Source organism: Bos indicus, chromosome 3 (assembly GCF_029378745.1).
Source record: "Bos indicus isolate NIAB-ARS_2022 breed Sahiwal x Tharparkar chromosome 3, NIAB-ARS_B.indTharparkar_mat_pri_1.0, whole genome shotgun sequence".
Taxonomy (NCBI): Eukaryota; Metazoa; Chordata; class Mammalia; order Artiodactyla; family Bovidae; genus Bos; species Bos indicus.
The window spans coordinates 110,472,709-110,491,646 of record NC_091762.1 but is presented as its reverse complement, the minus strand read 5'-3'; the positions used below and the strand labels follow the sequence as shown (position 1 = coordinate 110,491,646).

At 41.5% G+C, this 18,938-nt stretch overlaps 1 protein-coding gene and 1 pseudogene across 6 annotated transcripts in view; one reads left to right on the top strand and one right to left on the bottom strand.

Moving 5' to 3' along the window:
• Nucleotides 1–18,938, bottom strand: part of KIAA0319L (KIAA0319 like) — a 97,148-nt gene that overhangs the window by 72,744 nt on the left and 5,466 nt on the right. The gene's annotated exons all lie outside the window — the stretch shown is intronic.
• On the top strand, nucleotides 17,297–17,806 carry LOC139182285 (thioredoxin, mitochondrial pseudogene; annotated as a pseudogene).

The window sequence follows — 18,938 nt, the reverse complement described above, 5'->3', positions numbered from 1 at the left end:
TACAGGCAAAAGAGAGGAAAGATGTTCTTTTAACCCACCTATTATTGTACTTTACAGGCTAAAGGAATTATGAAAATCTCCCTCATTTAATCTTGGCTTAATAAAATACATCCAGTCTCCAAGGTGAGGCTGGATGTTCACACAGAAACCTCAGAAAATTATGTTAAAAAATCTATAACCAGAAGAAAATCCCATATCAAGATCAATACCCTTGTACCATCTAATCCATAGTCTTACCCCTACCCCACAATTCTTCTTAAGGTTTTGGTCTCTGAAATAAGACTGCTTGAGTTTTAATACCAAACCAGTCAACTTACTAGCTGTGTCAACTTGGGTCAAGTTTCTTGGTTTCATGTGTAAAAAACAAAAATGCTAACATGGCTATAATAGATATAAAAGCAGATAAGCTATGTAAAATACTTAACTCAATGCCTGGCATGTAATTAAAGCTCAGTAATGATCAGTTGCCATTACTTTTTTTGTTATTACACTTCATTTCATCTCAGGCACCAGTTCTTCCAGAAAATCTTCCTAGAAATCTTCACCGAAGATTTCTGTCTTCTGCATAGCCTACATACTACCATTGCATTTCTCTCACTGGATCATATTCGTTTGTCCGCCTCAACATTCTGCCGTCTTGAAGAGCTAGGATTTTCACCTTTACCTCTGTATTTCTTATCCAGTCTCTCAGTCATGTCTGACTCTGCGATCCCATGGACAGCAGCACACCAGGTTCCCCTATCCTTCACCACTTCCTGGAGTCCACTCTAACTGATGTCCATTGAGTCAATGATGCCATCCCACCATCTCATCCTCTGTCGTCCCCTTCTCCTCCTGCCCTCAATCTTTTCTAGCATCACGGTCTTGTCCAATGAGCTGGCTCTTCCCATCAGGTGGCCAAAGTATCGAAGTTTCAGCTTCAGCATCAGTCCTTCCAATGAACATTCAGGGCTGATTTCCTTTAGGATTGACTGGTATGATCTCCTTGCAGTCCAAGGGACTCTCAAGAGACTTCCCCAGAACCACAGTTCAAAGGCATCAATTCTTTGGCACTCAGCCTTTTTTATTGTCCAGCTCTCACACTGTACATGACTACTGGAAAAACCATAGCTTTGACTATATGGACCTTTGGAGGCAAATAATGTCTGCTTTTTAATATGCTGTCTAGGTTTGTCATAGCTTTTCTTCCAAGGAACAAGCGTCTTTTAATTTCATGGCTGCAGTCACTGTCCCCAGTGATTTTGGGGCCCAGGAAAATAAAGTCTGTCACTGTTTCCATTGTTTCCCCATCTATTTGCCATGAAGTGATGGGACTGAATGCCATGATCTTAGTTTCTTAAGCCAGCTTTTTCGCTCTCATTTTTCACCTTCATAAAGAGATTCTTTAATTCCTCTTCGCTTTCTGCCATAAGGGTGATGTCATCTGCATATCTGAAGTTATTGATATTCCTCCTGCAATCTTGATTCCAGCTTGTGCTTCATCCAGTCCGGCATTTCACATGACGTACCCTGCATTTAAGTTAAACAAGCAGGGTGACAATACATGTACTCCTTTCCCAATTTTGAACCAAGCTCTTGCTCCATGTCCAGTTCTAATTGTTGCTTCTTGACCTGCATACAGGTTTCTCAGGAGGCCGGTAAGGTGGTCTGGTAATTCCCATCTCTTGAAGAATTTTCCACAGTGTGTTGTGATCCACAGTCAAAGGCTTTATTGTAATCAATGAAGCAGAAATAGATGTTCCTCTGTAATTCTCTAGCTTTATCTATGATCCAAAGGATGTTGGCATTTTGATCTCTGGTTATTCCGCCTTTTCTAAATCCAGCTTGTACATCTGGAAGCTCTCTGTTCACATACTGTTGAAGCCTAGCTTGAAGGATTTTGAGCACTACTTTACTAGCGTGTGAGATGAGTGCAATTGTGCGGTAGTTTGAGCATTCTTTATTTAGCATTGCCTTTCTTTGGGATTGCAATGAAAACTGACCTTTCCAGTCCTGTGATCACTGCTGAGTTTTTCAAATTTGCTGGCATGTTGAGTGCAGAACTTTAACGGCATCTTTTAGGATTTGAAACAGCTCAGCTGGAATTCCATCACCTCCACTAGCTTGTTCGTGATGCTTCCTGAGGCCCATTTGACTTCATACTCCATGATGCCTGGCTCTAGGTGAGTGATCACACCATCATGGTTATCTGGGTCATCAATATCTTTTTTGTATAGTTCTTCTGTGTATTCTTACCGCCTCTTCTTAATATCTTCTGCTTCTGTTAGGTCCATACCGTTTCTGTCCTTTATTGTACCCATCTTTGCATAAAATGTTCCCTTTGTATCTCTAATTTTCCTGAAGAGATCTCTAGCCTTTCCCATTCTATTGTTTTCCTACATTTCTTTGTATTGTTCACTTAAAAAGGCTTTCTTCTCTCTCCTTGCTATTCTCTGGAACTCTGCATTCAGATGCATATATCTTTCCTTTTCTCCTTTAACTTCTCTTTTTTCTGAGCTATTTTTAAGGCCTACTCAGACAACCATTTGCCTTTTTGCATTTCTTTTTCTTGGGGACGGTTTTGATCACCACCTCCTGTACGTTACGAACCTCTGTCCACAGTTCTTCAGGCATTCTATCAGATCTAATCCCTTGAATCTATTTGTCACTTCCACTGTATAATTGTAAGGGATTTAATTTAGATCATACCTGAATGGCCTAGTGGTTTTCCCAATATTCTTCAATTTAAGTCTGAATTTTGCAGTAAGGAGTTCATGATCTGAGCCACAGTCAGCTCCTGGTCTTGTTCTGCTGACTGTATAGAGCCTCTCTATCTTTGGCTACAAAGAATACAATCTGATTTCAGTATTGACCATCTGGTGATGTCTAGGTGTACAGTCATCTCTTGTGTTGTTGTAAGAGGCTGTTTGCTATGACCAGCGTATTCTCTTGCAGAACATTCTCTGTATTTGTAGCGTGTTTTCTGTATTTGTTGACAGAGCAAAATGCTTGGCATATAGTAGGCATTCAAAAATCTTTAAATGTATTTAAAAATTGGGTAAACTTTTAAAATTATGTTATTTTCTTAACTAACAATATCTGTCAAAAGATGTCAGTTCTAATATGGAATTACTTAAGTTTTAGTCAGACTCTTAATGTTATTTCATTTCCTTAGCTAAAAGAAGGGAGGGATAGGAGAGAAAACCAAAGTTCTCAGTTCACTAAGAAATGAGAAAGAGCTTTTTGAATTAAATTGGGGAGAGCACTGAATGGCAGGTATGACGAGAGACGTGCAAAATGAGAAACTAAAGCAAAGCCAAATGGATTAAAAAAGAGATAATGGAATCTAACATAACCAGCTAGGATACAGCCTTTCCTGCCTAACACCGAACTGAAAAATCTTTTCAAATCACAAAGCAATCTTTCCTCATGAAAGGACCAACCGATTTCCAGTTGCCTGAGTTATCTATTTCAGACCACTCCACTTCACTCAAAGGCAAGACAGGCTTTCACCATGGAACTTTCAGAACAAAGCATCAGTGGAGAATAGCTTCCCAGTTCAACTAGGCAAATAGTCATCCATCACCGATGACATTTAGAGCCATTCAATTTCCCTTCACCTGAGTAATGATGAAAAGAAGTTCTGGTCACCTAGATGAATGGAAACCAGTCCACCACAATTCTATCACTTTTAGTTTCTATCTGATACTTATTAATAAATCAAAAGTTTGCATTAATTGGACAGGTTGCTATAAAGTTTCAAAAGATGTATCTGTTAAGATTTAGTTGAAAGCCATTTTCACAACCAAGTCATAAGTGAGAGTAAGAATCAAAATGCTGGTATAGCTGAAAATAGCTCTCCTACCATAAAGTCACCTGCTTAGAAAAGAGCCAGTCATCAGGAGCTTTATAATATTTAAAGGCAGATTGAAGGCAAATGATTAAACCATGTATTTAAGAGAAACTGTGACTGGGGGTTACACTGCTGCGTATCACACACTCAGAATCTCCTGCTTTGCTTTTTCTCCCACCACCTTCCTTATGACTAAAAGACTCTGGAGAACGCTGTCAGCAAGGAGAACACGCCTCCAAGCCACAGCGGGAAGGAGCCCACATCTCTCTGTGTAACACTGTCTTCATATTCAAAAAGCACAGGTATCAAATGATAATAGACAACTTCGGCCTGTGAATAAAAGTGGTCTTAAGAAGAAAGACTTTTTTTCCCAAAGAGAAAAGCTGCAGGATATGATGCCAAGAATCAAGCAATTCTCTATACAGCCCACTTGTAAATGTTATCGTTAAGAACCTGCAGCCGATTGCTGTCTCTGACTGCAGGGCTGATAAATTATTTGCATTCACAATCATACCAACCTTCTTTGGAAACCCACACAATGAACCTTGAATCAGAGCACTGTTTTGTTTCAGGGGAAGGTTTTTTTTGGTTTTGGTGGGTTTGGGATTTTTTTTTTTTTGCTTTGCTTTGCTTTTTTTTCCCCTTTTTCTCTTTTTTTGCTGGCTGGTTTTGTTGTTTCTAAAGAGAAGGTCATTTAGAGGGCTGCAGCAGAGATATGTAAATTAAATAAAACAGCAGTAAGCGTGAGAAGAAATAAGAAAATAATATAGTAAACCATGTAGTGTTACTTCAGCAGATATGGCCAATAGAGGAAAATTTCATGTCAATTTATCTATTAAAAAAATCTCTCCTTTTGGAGTATTATGTAAGTCTCATTTAAAAAAAAAAAAAAAAAACTGCAGTGGGCTGAACTGGGACATGCGAGGACTCAATACTACCAAGTTTCAGATTCTTAAATATCTCAAACCACTTTTTGCTTATAGCAAATAAAATGCAAAGCTACAGATGCTTTCTCATCGGTGTGTAAATGAAAGCAAAACTGTATGAGTAGTTAGTATTCTTAGAATTTTTAAGAGCCAGTTTATTTAAATTAAACCAAAGCTTATCTGTATCTGTACAGAAATAAAAATAATCTTCCTAGGGCTCTTCTTCTCTAGACTTTACAGAGCTGTACATATTCTTCCCTTTACCTTTCCCTCTGCAACAGAGAAGTGAAGGAGCTCTGTAGGGGAAAAGCCACGTCAAATGAATCTGAGAGAAGTTAAAAGGGGTTAGAGTATCACTTCTCTCACCAGCCCGCTATAGAGCAGGGTTCAGCTCTTCCCTGCGCCACTCATTGTGCTCCCACAACACAGCCTGGAATTTACCATGCTTTTTTATGTCTCTACATCTATCTTCGCCTCCATAGTGTGAACACTCCAATGGCAGGCAAGTGGGTTTTATTTAGCCAGGGACAGTGCTTGTTGACATGAATTATATGTATCTATAGTATATACTTACCATCTAGATATTAATGATCATTAATTATTTGAATTAAGCATCCTAGAGAAGTATTCGGAGAAGGCAATGGCACCCCACTCCAGTACTCTTGCCTGGAAAATCCCATGGATGGAAGAGCCTGGTAGGCTGCAGTTCATGAGGTCGCTAAGAGTCAGACGCGACTGAGCGACTTCACTTTCACTTTTCACTTTCATGCATTGGAGAAGGAAATGGCAACCCACTTCAGTGTTCTTGCCTGGAGAATCCCAGGGACAGAAGAGCCTGGTAGAAGGCAGTCTATGAGGTCACACAGAGTCAGACACAACTGAAGCGACTTAGCAGCAGCAGCAGCAGAGAAGTATTAAAAATGCAGTAAGCGTATAACAGTATACATAAAGCACCAAACATCACAAATATTAGAAAAGTATATTAGAACAGTGTAATCTAGTTAGTCAGTAACATTATGTAGTACTGACATTCAGATATTGTTTGGTATTGTTTAGTTTTTATTTACTGCAGATGTGTGGCTCTCAATAACTTCATTTTTATGATACCTTCATACATACACACATAAATACATATATATAAAAACGTGTGTGTGTGTGTGTGTGTGTGTGTGTGTGTGTAGGTATTTTTCTCCTATACTTCCATTTTCAAGTTGATTGTAATTCTCACATTCAACAGAGAGAAATAAAAATTTGGGCAAAATGGTCAACATTCCTCCCTACCCAAGTATCTAGTACAGACTCTACCTAGCCACAGAGAAATAGCCTTTCCTTATGCTCATCTGTAAAATGGCAATATTTCTCTGTGGCTTCAAAGTGACACTAATTCTAGGCAGGCAATAAAGATATCCAAATGCCCCTTGGCCTCTTGCTCTCTCTCTCACATACACACACTTCCCACAGACACACAGAAAACCCTTGAAAACACACTGTTTGTGGAGGGCCTTCACCCTTCTACCTCTTCCTCCCTAATGACAGAGGCAGCCATGCTGCCAAGGCAGCAACCCCCACATGAAATATGAAAGAGTGGGGGCGAAACAGCTCAATCAAACAGCTTGGGGAAGGAAAGGAGGGTATGCTTGTCAGCGAAACTCTCCATGAAAAGGCCAGAAAACTTTTCCTTCTGCCATGACTATCCTGGGCAAATCTGCCTGCTCTAGATCTACCTACCTGCACTTAAGAGATCAAGCCCTCCCTTTAACCTTTCACAGAAGAGGTAATATGAAAACTCACCCCATTATCTGAAAAGTGCATCATGAGAAACGTCAGGGTGCAGCTTATGAGCATACTCTGGAGAGCACAGCTAAGAGCAATTCTGAAAACCAAGGAGGAAAGGAAGAGCCGGAAGCTTCTGTCAGGCTGGGGCGGGGCCTCCACAAGGGCAGAAAATCTCCCTCCGTCAGGTCCAGAGGTGGCTGGGGCCACGGGGGCCTCCAGTAAGTGGGGACTGGGCAGGGCAAACAAGGCCCTCACAGACAGAACTTCCTCTGCGGTATCCCTGATACTACATCTGGAGGTTCACGATGGGGTTCACAGGTAGTAGTTATTTCTATCTGGAATAATAATTTCCTAAACTTTCTACATTAAGCATGCATGACTTTTATAATAAAAAAAGAAACAGCTAAAGAAATCAAACAAAAACCAAGCAGCTACAGAGACTGATGAAGGGGAATGCACGGCCAGAAGAGCAGCTTGGTGGTGCTTCAGCACGGGGCTATTTTGCTTCAGGCCAAAAGCCACAGACTGACCCAGCAGGATGCAACTTTCTGAAGTGGAACCTGGCTCTTCAGCATCTCTCTACAAGGTTGCTTCATTTATTCTGATTAACACTCACTCATTCTACCAGGCCAACTTCCATAAGCTTCCAGCTGACTCAGGTTGCCCTCAGTTAAGGACAATAAGCACTGAATTGTATCAAAAAAAAAAGAAGAAGAAACAGAGTTCTTTCTTTATAGGCAGAATGGCTGTTCCTTCAAAGTTTTAAGCCTAAATCTGAAATTAGAGTACAGAAGTAAAACCCAATCAGTATAAGCTCCTCATCTTCCAGGACTGGTAATTCCCCTTATTACCTAAAAGTGAGAGAATCCATAAGCATTTATTTTAAATTGCTGCTGGATCTGAATCAAAGTATAACGTTAAGCCAGTTGGAAGAAAGAAAGCATTCCTAAACTCCTGTCATTTGCCAGGAGAGTGTTAAAATAGGAAATGGGATGAGCCACATTAGGCATCCATCTTTAGGGGCAGAGTCTGCAGCTGGTGGAGTTGGATAGGCCTTGGCCAGCATTCCTCTCTGCTTCTGTTTCTGCTAGAACAAGGCCTGTTAATTCATTATTCAGGGACATTCATAATTTCTTATCATCCCTGGGTATTTTATAGTTTTCTTTTGTGACTGACCAGACAAGTTTAGGATTAATAAAATGTGGTGCTTCCCTTGCACAGGGACTGTTCACCTGATAGCCTAGTAACAGACCTGATGCAAAAAGGATTTTCAAGAGCTGACTGGCTGGGTATATCTAATACCCATGACATCACCAGAAGACACACATACACTTCCAAATTGGAGCAAGGGCTGCAGCTGTCACACTTTTTCCTAATCTCCAGATAACTACCCTCACTGCTTATTCAGGGATGTTGGTTATTAATGGTGGAGAGAGTGGGCTGGGTTGAAAGGAAAGCTGGATATACTGTATTAATAGATAGGGGCTTCACCTACATAATTCTCAGCAGAAGGTTCCTCTACTAAGACCAGCCTGAGACATCACATTCTCTAGTCTCTTAGGATTCTGCAAGTAAAACTGGTTCTCTCTTGTCATTGAATTACCTTGAGACCCTAGGGAGACCTCTGCCTCTTTGAAGGGAACCTTGACAGCAGTAACATCACCCCTGTCGAAGAGAATTTCTTTTCCCTAGTAATGGCCAAGGAATCACTAGGCTGCAAACTCCAAGAGGGTAGAGACCATGTCTGCCTTCCTCACCACTGCATTTCTAATGTCTAGGATGGCAGGCACCCAATAAATACGTTTTGAAGGAAGGAACTAACTCTGCAAGCTACTTCTGACATAAAATCCAAAAATGCTATTGGAGTAGCCCCAGGCAAAACACTGCCCTGACTATAAGAACCAACCTGGCCTAGGACAAGAGTCTGCCAAACATGGGCAGATCATCAGTGTTGGGGGAAGTGAACCAGGGCTGAGGGCCAGCAGAGCAGAGCCCTCTTCCAGAGGAGAAGGATCCCTGACTGAAGGACCAAACAAGTAGCCAGTCTTGCTCCTCAGGGGTATGTTACAGGAAATACAAACGGAGTTCACTTTGTCATGGGCTTCAACCAACCTCAGACCTGAATGGAGGCCTACTTTTCCTGACAATGCAGAAAGGCCAGCTGCCTACAGCATACTTCAAAAAATGTGGGGACTGATGTCCCACTAGAGGTTTAAGAAGCCAACAGAGACCTCAAATCCACTGCCGACTGGGTCGTCTCGGGATGAGACAAGAATCCAACTAGTCAGGGTTTTTTATGTCATTATATCATAATGACTAACATTTGCTAAATTGTTATTTATGTACCTCGGAGAAGGCTAAGCACTTTGCATAAACATTTCAGTTAATCTTCATAACAACCGTATCAGAGGTACTGTCATTCTTGTTTTGTAGATGAAGAACCTGATGAAAGATGAATTTCAGTAATACCACCCCGTATATAATAGAAGCAGGGTTCAGATTCAGGCTTGTCTGACTCCCAAGTCCATGCTCCAGGGTCTTGACCACTCTGCCTCCTGTTTCTTGCTCAGCTGATGAACTAGGTAGGTGGTCAAGACCAATTCTTATAACTTCTCTCTAAAACATATCCAGCACTATCTGGAATCAAAAGTGGCTAAAAGATCTTAACAATATGGGCTGACTTTTCTCAAGGCAGTTCCTGGATGGAGGATCAGAAAGAAAGTTCAAAAGGTAGGCCCTCAAACCAAGAGCTGGGCATTTCAACCCAAACCCTTCAGTACTACTGTCAACCACAACTGGCACTTGCCAAGAGCATGTGCCAGAGACTGAACAGCGGCATGTGCCATCTACCTCTGTGGAGAATGAATCCTGTTGCTGTTGTAGCAGTTGACTTTCAGCAACCCCTGAGAGGAATTCAGGGTAGAGACTGAAGCACTCTGCTCCAGGGAAAAACTGGTGGAACAGGTCTTTAGATAATTAGATATTTTCCGGAACTGATTTATGATCCCAATCCTTCCATCTCTTCATATCTAGAAAAGCACCCTTCATGGTGACATAAGCTCCTCCTGAGCAGCAGAAAACCTTTTGTAAATTAAGTGCATGATTGCATTGAACTCCCACTTCACCAAAATCTTATATATTATTGATTCTCCCCTCAATGCCTCTTTGGAGCAATCTCTCAGACCTATCTGAGGTGCTTCCTCCCAGGCTGCAGTCTTCATTTTGCCCCAAATAAAACAATTCACAACTCTCAAACTGTGCATCTTTTTTAGTTAACACTACTCACCGAAGCATAGATGTGCAAAGAGTAACCACACACACAGTCTTGATCACATTTCTGCTCATTCCACACAATGCCTTGAATTGCAAGCTGTTCCAATTAGTAGGACTTTAATACAACCTCCAAAATAAGCCAAAAGACCATATTTTGGTCCTGTATTTGTTATCCTGTTTTTATAAATTCCTCCACTATTTTACTATTTTCTCCCTGAGGAATTTCTAGGAGAGTCAATTTAGAACAGTTTTTAAATTGAATTGGATTTACTGCATAATTACACTACTTTCTTAACCCTCTTTGTCACACAAGTTAGGAAATAAGTTTGTGTCTGCATAAAACGCAAATAGAACCCACCAGAATTACAGTTTTCCCAGTGAGAGAGAAGGACTTAAGATGATTATCTTTCGTTCACCTGAAACTCTCACAGCATTGTTAAATGGCTATACCCCAATACAAAATAAAAGGGTAAAAAGACAAAAAAGATGATTATCTTTTACTGGAGAGTATTTAAGCAAGAGACAATTACTTCATTTCATGGGGAGAGAGGCTAACTTAAGATATTTCTGACTGGTCTTACTTAGGTCAATTAAATTGTGATGTAAGAAGACGCCACAGCCTTGTTCAATGCTAGATGAATTTTAGAATCAAAGAGCTTGTATGGTTTATGTTAACAGCCAGAAAACCCTACCTTCCCCCAGCTGTCGTGTACTCAAGTCATTATCACAATCTGAGGAGACAGATTTAGGATTAATAATTTATTACCTTCCTGTACTGCAATGTAGTTAAGAATATAGGACAGTTTGGCAGGAAAAAGTTGCTGCTGAAGGCTCACTGCTATGAGGTATATAGTCCCTTAGTCATTCACCTTAAATTAGGTGCCCAGTAGATACAAGAAGAGCAGCGATATAATGCCACCTAAAAAGTTTCCTGAAAATGCTTTTCTCTAATATAAAAAAGAGAAATATATCATTCTCTTAAAGGAAAAAGATACCACTTGGTCTGCCTGGCACACCAGGGGCTACAGCTCTCAAAGCACAGTGCAACGAACACGTGGGGGCAGAGGAGGAAGTGAGCTCAGGTGCCTTCCGTCCGCCAAGGGCAAATGCAAGCAGGTATGAGGGCAAAATGGGGACGCAGCCAGCCGGCGGGGGAAGGCCTCTCGCTAAGCCAGACGCTGCCCGAGTCCCATCCGCAGCCTCTGTGGGGGTGAGGGTCAGAATTAATCTCTCCCACCCAGAGTTTAGGACTAATTGAAAAAATAAAACATGGCAGTTAGAGGTACATGGAGACCAAAATATCTTTATAAGGGATAAGGTGCTTGGAAAACATAGCTTAGATGTACAATCACAAATGCATTTCCTAATAATTTCCTATACTGAATTAAAACTTATCAACTGGACAAACATAGGCTGCCCTGCCATGGGCACACCAGTTAGAGCATGGCAGGGAGAGAACACATGGAAATTCTCAAGATTAGCCATTCCCTACCACAGAATTCTTTTCCAGTATCACTAATCAGAAAAATCACTTTTCCATTCCTGGAGAGAATCAGAAGGGGTTGGGGGAAAAAGAACAAAAATAATCTTCCTGGGAAGTGAAGTGTCCACTTAATGGACCAAGACTGAAAAAACAGCATAGGAAAGATTGATTCTCCTTAACGTATATATTCCAAAGTGGTCCTATCTCAAACATTATCTTTAGGTTAACCCAACAAACCTTTATTGCTACCTACTACATGCTATTGGAGAAGGAAATGGCAACCCACTCCAGTACTCTTGCCTGGAAAATCCCATGGACGGAGGAGCCTGGTAGGCTATAGTCTATGGGGTCGCAAAGAGTCGGACACGACTGAGTGACTTCACTCACTCACTCACTACATGCTATATGTCAAGTAAGTAATTATAAGTAAGACAACTTCATGAAGTAGACACATAAGTAAGTATAGTAGACTTTCGCTCCCAGCTATGACGGAGTATGCTGGTACAAGACTCATCATCTATACAAATAACTATAAAACTGGACAGAATACTTAAGACAACTGCTTTCCATCAGGAGATAAGAGTGTAAGGTTACAATCCCTGGGAGAAGGGAAACTTGAAGTGAGCCCCAAAGTTGCCCAGTTCTCTTTTAAGGAACAGTTTCTCATCCACAGCACAGAAACCTGGGACCCAAACAGTACAGAGTAACATCAAGGCCAAGTGGCAAAGCTCTGAGTGTGGCTAGAACCTGAGTGGCGGGACACTGGACAAGGAGCTGTGAAAACAGGGAAATCCCAAAAGGCTGAGGGCTGGGACATAAAGGCTCACAAAGGTTTGGATATACTAAATGCTACAGCGATGAGAAGGAAATAGAAACACTAGAAGTCAAGCAGTGTTAGGGTAGGAATAAGAAGCATTCTAGAACTCCAGCTCTGCCAAAGTGAAGAAATCACACTAACAACACATATCAGCAGGCACTAGAAAGGCCTTTAGGAGTAAGAACCACATTCAAGGGCAAGACCTACACTGAACCTCTCCTCTCAAAGCCTAAAACCACACAGTGCAATATGGCATAATAACAAAGCAATGTATAGATAATATGAGAAGATTAAAGAAAAAGTTCAAATCAGAGGCTTCAGGGAAAGCACCAGAGAGGAGTTTATGTTTACCTGAATCAGAACACATCGGGCAGAATGGTAACGGCACAGGCAGAGAAATAGAGCACTCTATGTGGAAACATGAGATGGCACTCTGCAAATAGCGAGTTGAAAGTGGAGGAGAAAAGGGAGTATAGAATGACTCAGGGACTTATATACCTCAGAGAATGAGTTGAGATGGTCTTTGCACTGGGGGCTTCCCTGGTGGCTCAGTGGTAAAGAATCCACCTGCAAGGCAGGAGATGCAAGAGACATGGATTTGATCCCTGGGTGGGGAAGATACCCTGGAGGAGGAAATGGCAATCAACTCCAGCATTCTTGCCAGGAAAATCTCAGACAGAGGAGCCTCATGGCATACACGGTCTTTGTACTGCTACAGGGAATAAAGGAGGAAGTGGGGTAAAAGATGATGAGTTCAGTCTTGATACATTAAGTTGGAGATATGTGACGTACAGGTGGCTACATGGTCTGCGATCCAGCAGAGAAGGGAATGAACACATATAGATTTGGGAGCAGTGAGCATACAGGTTACAACTAAGGGAAAAAATGAGATTGTCCAGGGTGGGCACACAAGAAAGAGTAGAAACAGAACTCTGAAGAGCAAAACATTTAAGGGACAAGCTGAGAAGAGACTGAGGGAAGAATAATTAGAAAGTGTGATCCATCAGCTGAAAGGAGAACAAAGAAAAGCATGGTTGTAACTAAAGGCAACTGAGGAGAGGGCATCCAGAAAGCAGCCAAAGGTGCCAAACGCAGCAGGGGCGTTGAGTAAAAAGTAACGGTGTCAAACTAGGGACTAGGCCATGGTTAGCTCGGTAAAGGCCAGGCTTTAGGCAGAAGCCAGACCTCACTGGTTCAGAAGAGGACAGAGGCGGGAAAACAGAGACAATAAATGTGGTGTGCTTGCTCAGAAAGCTTCCCTGGCTGGGAAAGACGAAGCCAGGAACCCGGCCAGAGATCCCTCACAAAGAACAATGCTTGGCTCAATAAATATTTGTGAAATGAATAAGCAGTCATAAAAAAATAAAACAAATAAATGATCTGCACCCATCTGGTTGTTTGACTAGCCCTTGTTTGCTACTGCGTCGGTCTGTCTGTTGGCAAACCGGATACGTATTAGGCCCAAGCCAAGTTCCATTTCCTTCACAAAGCCTCCCCTGATTTTTCTCACCTTCTACAACCTCCCCTACGACAAACAAAAAAACAGAGAATAACAAGTGTTGGTGAGGACATGGAGGAACGTTCTGGAACCCTCATACGCTGCTGGTGGAAATGTAAAACGATGCAGCTGCCGTAGTAAACAAAAAAAGTTAAACAGTTACCATATGATTCAGCAACTCTACTATATAAAACAAAATCTATACCTGAAATATTATTCAGCCATGAAAAGGAAAGTGGTACCGAAACATGTTACAACATGAATCTTGAAAACATGGCCCTAAGTGAAAGAAGCTAGACATAAAAGGCCACTTACTGTATGAATCCAATTATATTAAATGTCCAGAAAAGGCAAACTCCTAGAGTCAGAACGTAGATTAGTGGCTTCCAGAAGCTAAGGAAGGGAGAAACAGGGAATGACTGCTAACAGGTATGAGGCTTCTTTTAGGAGATAAAATGTTCTGTAATTAAATAATGGTATTATACCTCAGTTAAAAAATACCTCTAATCTCTCATTACAGAACTCCTAAATTTTACCTATTTAGCCCAGTATCTACTGATTTATATTGAGTAAAACTGCTCTTTTCAGTGAGAGAGAGGTTCCTTGAAGACAGACAGTTTTCTCCTGGACTATTTTATTAGCTTCCTAACAGATATCCTTACCTCTGGCCCTCATCTCCCTCCCCTTGCCATCTTTCTCCCATCCGCACCATTACCATTTTCTATATTTTAGCAAAAATGTTCCAGGAATGTACCAGTATCACTCTTCTGCTCAAAGTTTTAATAGCTCCCAATTTTCTAAGGCAATGTTCTCCAAAGTAGGGTTTTTGCTTACCAGAGGTACACAAGACAAATTATGGAGTTATGAAAAGAAAATATTAAAGCTATTAATACTTGTTTTTAGTTGATCTTATTAAGGTTTTGCTTTTGGAATCTCTTATAAACATAAGACTTTAGCACAATGGTGCTTGTTTATAATGTATAAACAAAAATTGGAGCACATCCTCAACTTTTTTATGGATATGAGTGCATAATCAGGAAAATTTGTAGACCACCTGCCTTAAACAATTAAAATCAAAGCTGCTTTCTATGGTATATAAGATCCTTCATTACCTGGCCACCATCTACCTCTTCAGAAGTCACCATTCCAGCTTTGCTCTTTTTATTTCAGCAGCACTAATCTGCATAGAGAGTTTCCTTTATTTACCAAGCTGTTTCATAATTTTGTGCTTTTGCTCTTTCAATCCCATTGCCTGGGAATCGCCTTCAAATTCAACCTTCAGCATTCTGTCAGGCATCAGCTTCCCTGGAGAGAATGCTTTAGTCCTCCCCATTCTTCTCTAAGCTGAACGCGTCTCTGGTTGCAGCAGAACTCTGGGCACTGCACCCCTCCATCTTTTCACTCACCACATCATAGTATTTACACATCTATCTCCCTCGTTAAATGAGGAGTTCTTCCAGGGCAAGAACCACATCATACTCATCTTTATTAACCTCGTGCTTCATCCAGGACCATAATCCTAGTAAGTTCTAAAAAACTGGTTCTGAATTGAATCTTTTTTCTCTGTACTCTAAATACTTACTAACTCTGTAGTCTATTTCCCAGAAGCAAGGGAACCATAGTAAACATTTTCACAGCCAATTGTTAGCTTCAGGTGTACATTAGCCTCAATGACTCGTCTTGGTTTAGCTTTCCAAGGCTGGTTCTGGCCCTTTAAATGTTAACATATTTTTGAATTGTTATTATATATGTTAAAAGGTTAACATGTTTGTGAATTGAAATGCCAAACATTAGGTATGCTTGGAAAGAACTTAAAGAGCAACTGGGTGAGGATACTGATTTCAAAGTGAAGGGAATGGTCCTTCTCAAAGGAAAGCAGGGTGTTTGCTTTGATATGCCTACTGCACCAGTAACAGAAGTACAGAAGAGTGGCAAGACTCATGACACTGGCCGTTTCCGGTGGCCACGGAGCAACCAGAGCTAGAAGCACCAAGGGAAGGATACTGCAACTTCCAAGGACAATGAGAAGGCAACAGAGGCTTCAGGGAACATCTCGAGGGCAACCGAGGTGTCAGGGGACAAGGGGAAAATAGAAGCTTCAGAGGACAGCAATCAGGAGGTGGCAACAAAAGTAACAGATTCCAAAACAAAGGCCAGAAGCAGAGTTTTAATAAAGCATTTGGGCAGTAATGTGAAGTAGAAGATTTATTTGGCAAAAACAGCAACATGAAACTGAACATTATTTTTCACACAAAGTTAAAAGCACATTGTATTTCTATTCTGACCACTTGGCCAGTTCCCATCTCTTTGAGAGAGATAAGCTTCAGTTAAATTATTTCATCTGATTGATGACTGTCATTTATAACTGTACCACTACTTCTGTCTCAGGTATTCCTTTGGAAAAGGTGTATGGATTCATTACAAACTCTAATGTATTGCCTATAGATTATAAGATAAAGTCAAGTATGCATCTGCTGATACTTTTTAAGTTGACCTGTCTTTATATTTAGAAATGTCTCTTAATAGTAGGCTTAGCTCAGATGGTAAAGAATGGTGACTCAGATGGTAAAGACTCTGCCTGCAATGCAGGAGACCCATGTTCGATCCCTGTGTGGGAAAGATCCCCTGGAGAAGGAAATGGCAACCAACTCCAGTGTTCTTGCTTGGACAATTCCACACAAAAGAGCCTGGCAGGTTATAGTCCATGGCGTTGCAAAGAGTCAGACACAACTAAGCAACTATCACTCACTCACACTATTTATCAATATCTTAATCAGATCATGCTGTTCTCAAAGGCATTACGTCTCCTTAAAATGTCTTCCCATATCTCTGCTCTGATTGTGTTCATTCTAAACTTTCACTCTCCAATGATAGACTTTGATTTTAATGTTTAATGATTTTAATGTTTAATTTTCAAGGGACAATTCCCTTATTGCTAATTTATTATTCAGTCAACAAATATTTTTATGGTGCATCTACTATATGCCAAGCCCTTGGTACTTGCTAGGAATAGTTGACATAAGCAATAAAGGCAAAATCTCAGCTCTCAAGAAGCTGACAACCGATCGCAGGACTTTCCAAATTCTTGGGGTCACTTCACATTTGTCTCCAGATATTGATAATCCCCTCGTCCAAAATGCTATTTTAAGCCATTTAACAATAACATTATAAAAATAGTGATTCAATGGCTCATGAGGAAAACACAGAGCATCTTTTATCGAAGTGTTATCACTGCTTCCTAGCAGTGGGTTCTGGCACTGAACCCAAAAATGAAACAAAAAAGTAGCCCATTATACATAAGTCAATGTACACCTGGGGTTCTCCCAGAGACGAAAAACTGCTAAGTGATAAACAGGAACAGGGATGAGTAACTGCAGAGCTGCTTTCTTTTGGTTAGTTTTTCAAGAATAATTTCTATAATCCATGAACTAAAGACAACAACAAACCATCAGGCATGTATTTTATCAAGTAAAAACCAAACAAATTCATAAGCAGATAAATACTGATTCAGGCTACCAACAACAGGACTTTGCTCCTATTGTTTTATTGTTGCTTTTTCAAATAGGGTCTACCCCCGCCTTATAAAAAGAGTTAACATGTACCCTGGAAAACACAGAAAAGAATCAATATAAAGAGTAATAACCAGTGGGGAGGGCTATGCTGTGCATCCCTTCACTCTCGCTGCAAGGAGATGGCTCAGCAGCTTCTCCTATGGAGGTTCCTGACCTCTGTCATCTCCGGGAAGCCCACTGAGGGTGGGTGGGCAGCCCTCGCCTCCAGGGCACTGTAGACCCCAAAAGTACAGTCCTAGTAACCTGACAGTAACACCCGGCTACTCCTGGTCGATAGACACCACCAGTGTCTGTACAAACTCTAACATCCAGGATGAACCTGACTTTCAAGACCAAGTTGTCAACACGGAGACACCAGTGGTTGTGGATTTCCATGCACCGTGTTGTGGTCCCTGCAAGATCCGGGGGCCAAGATTAGAGAAAATGGTGACCAAGCAGCAGGGGAAGGAGGTGATGGCCTAGGTGGATACTGATGACCACACAGACCTCACTGTAGGGTAGGCTAACACGGTGGGCTGACACCGTGCCCACTGTGCTGGCCAGGAAGAACGGGGATGTGGTGGACAAGTTCGTGGACATCAAATGATGAGGACGAGCTGGAGACCTTCCTGAAGAAGCTGACCGGCTGACAAGCAGGAAGCATCCTGACTGCCCCTGCCCACCTGGGCCCCATGGTCCCAGGGGAACCCTGATAAAACTCACAGCCTTTCTTTGCTGGCCCTTCCCACCTCCTCCCTCTGTCCAGCCCCAAGCTTTGGAGACTAAGCCTCCAAACAAGGAGGCCAGGGTGGCCACCTGAGGGACAGGGCTGCTGCCCAGCTGAAAGAGTCGTCTCCCCCCTGCCTCCTAACCCCACCTCTGTCTGCTCCCTCCAGGGCTTTTGGCCCTGCGCTAAGGATGCTGGGACAGAGCCCTGGGGCCAGCCTGCAATAACGGTTTAGTCCTGTCTCCCTGTTCCCTTCTGATCTGAACACTGGTGTCTGGCTCATTTGCCTCCTGCATTTTCCTTTCCTGCTGCTGTTTTGTGAAAAGACAAAGAAGGAAAAAGAAACCCAAACAAGTGAAAATAAAATATATAATTCTCTCATTTTTCATAGGTCTGTAATAAAGAACTTTATGTGATCCTTCTATCGCCCACTGTGGAGAACAGACCCTGGGCCTTGTACTACATGACCCTGTATCCACACCCCCACCTCTCCTGCAGAGAGCCACATCCCTCTTTTCTCCCAGGTGCCAGGGCAGCGAACATGTGTTGGGCTGAGGGTATCCTGCAAACCCTTGACTCTGCAAGGCTCAGGACACTACTCTCCCTCACCATTAGCTGGCCCTTTGGTTCTTTGAGGCTTCACTGTGAAAAATTGGACCAATAAAGCTAGGGTTTACACTGAAAAAAAAAAAGAGAGAGATAATAATTCCACTACTCAAATATATATATATATATCTCACTTCAGACTTTCTGTTATACAAAAATATCTTTTTTTTCACAAAACTGACACCAATTTTGAACATGATTATACAATTGTGTATCATGTTTTTTCATGCTTAACATCAGGAGCATTTTCCATGTACTCGTTCTTTTAAAATGTGGATTTTTAAGTCAGATAATTATTTCACCATGTGGACAGGCCATAATTTCACCATACTCCCATTGTGGGGCAGGTAGCAGTAATGTTTTCCAACACAGAATAAATGAGTGTGGATGAATGCTCTCATTCACAACCATTTAAATATGTCCTTGAGGTAAATTCCTAAAAGGGGAAT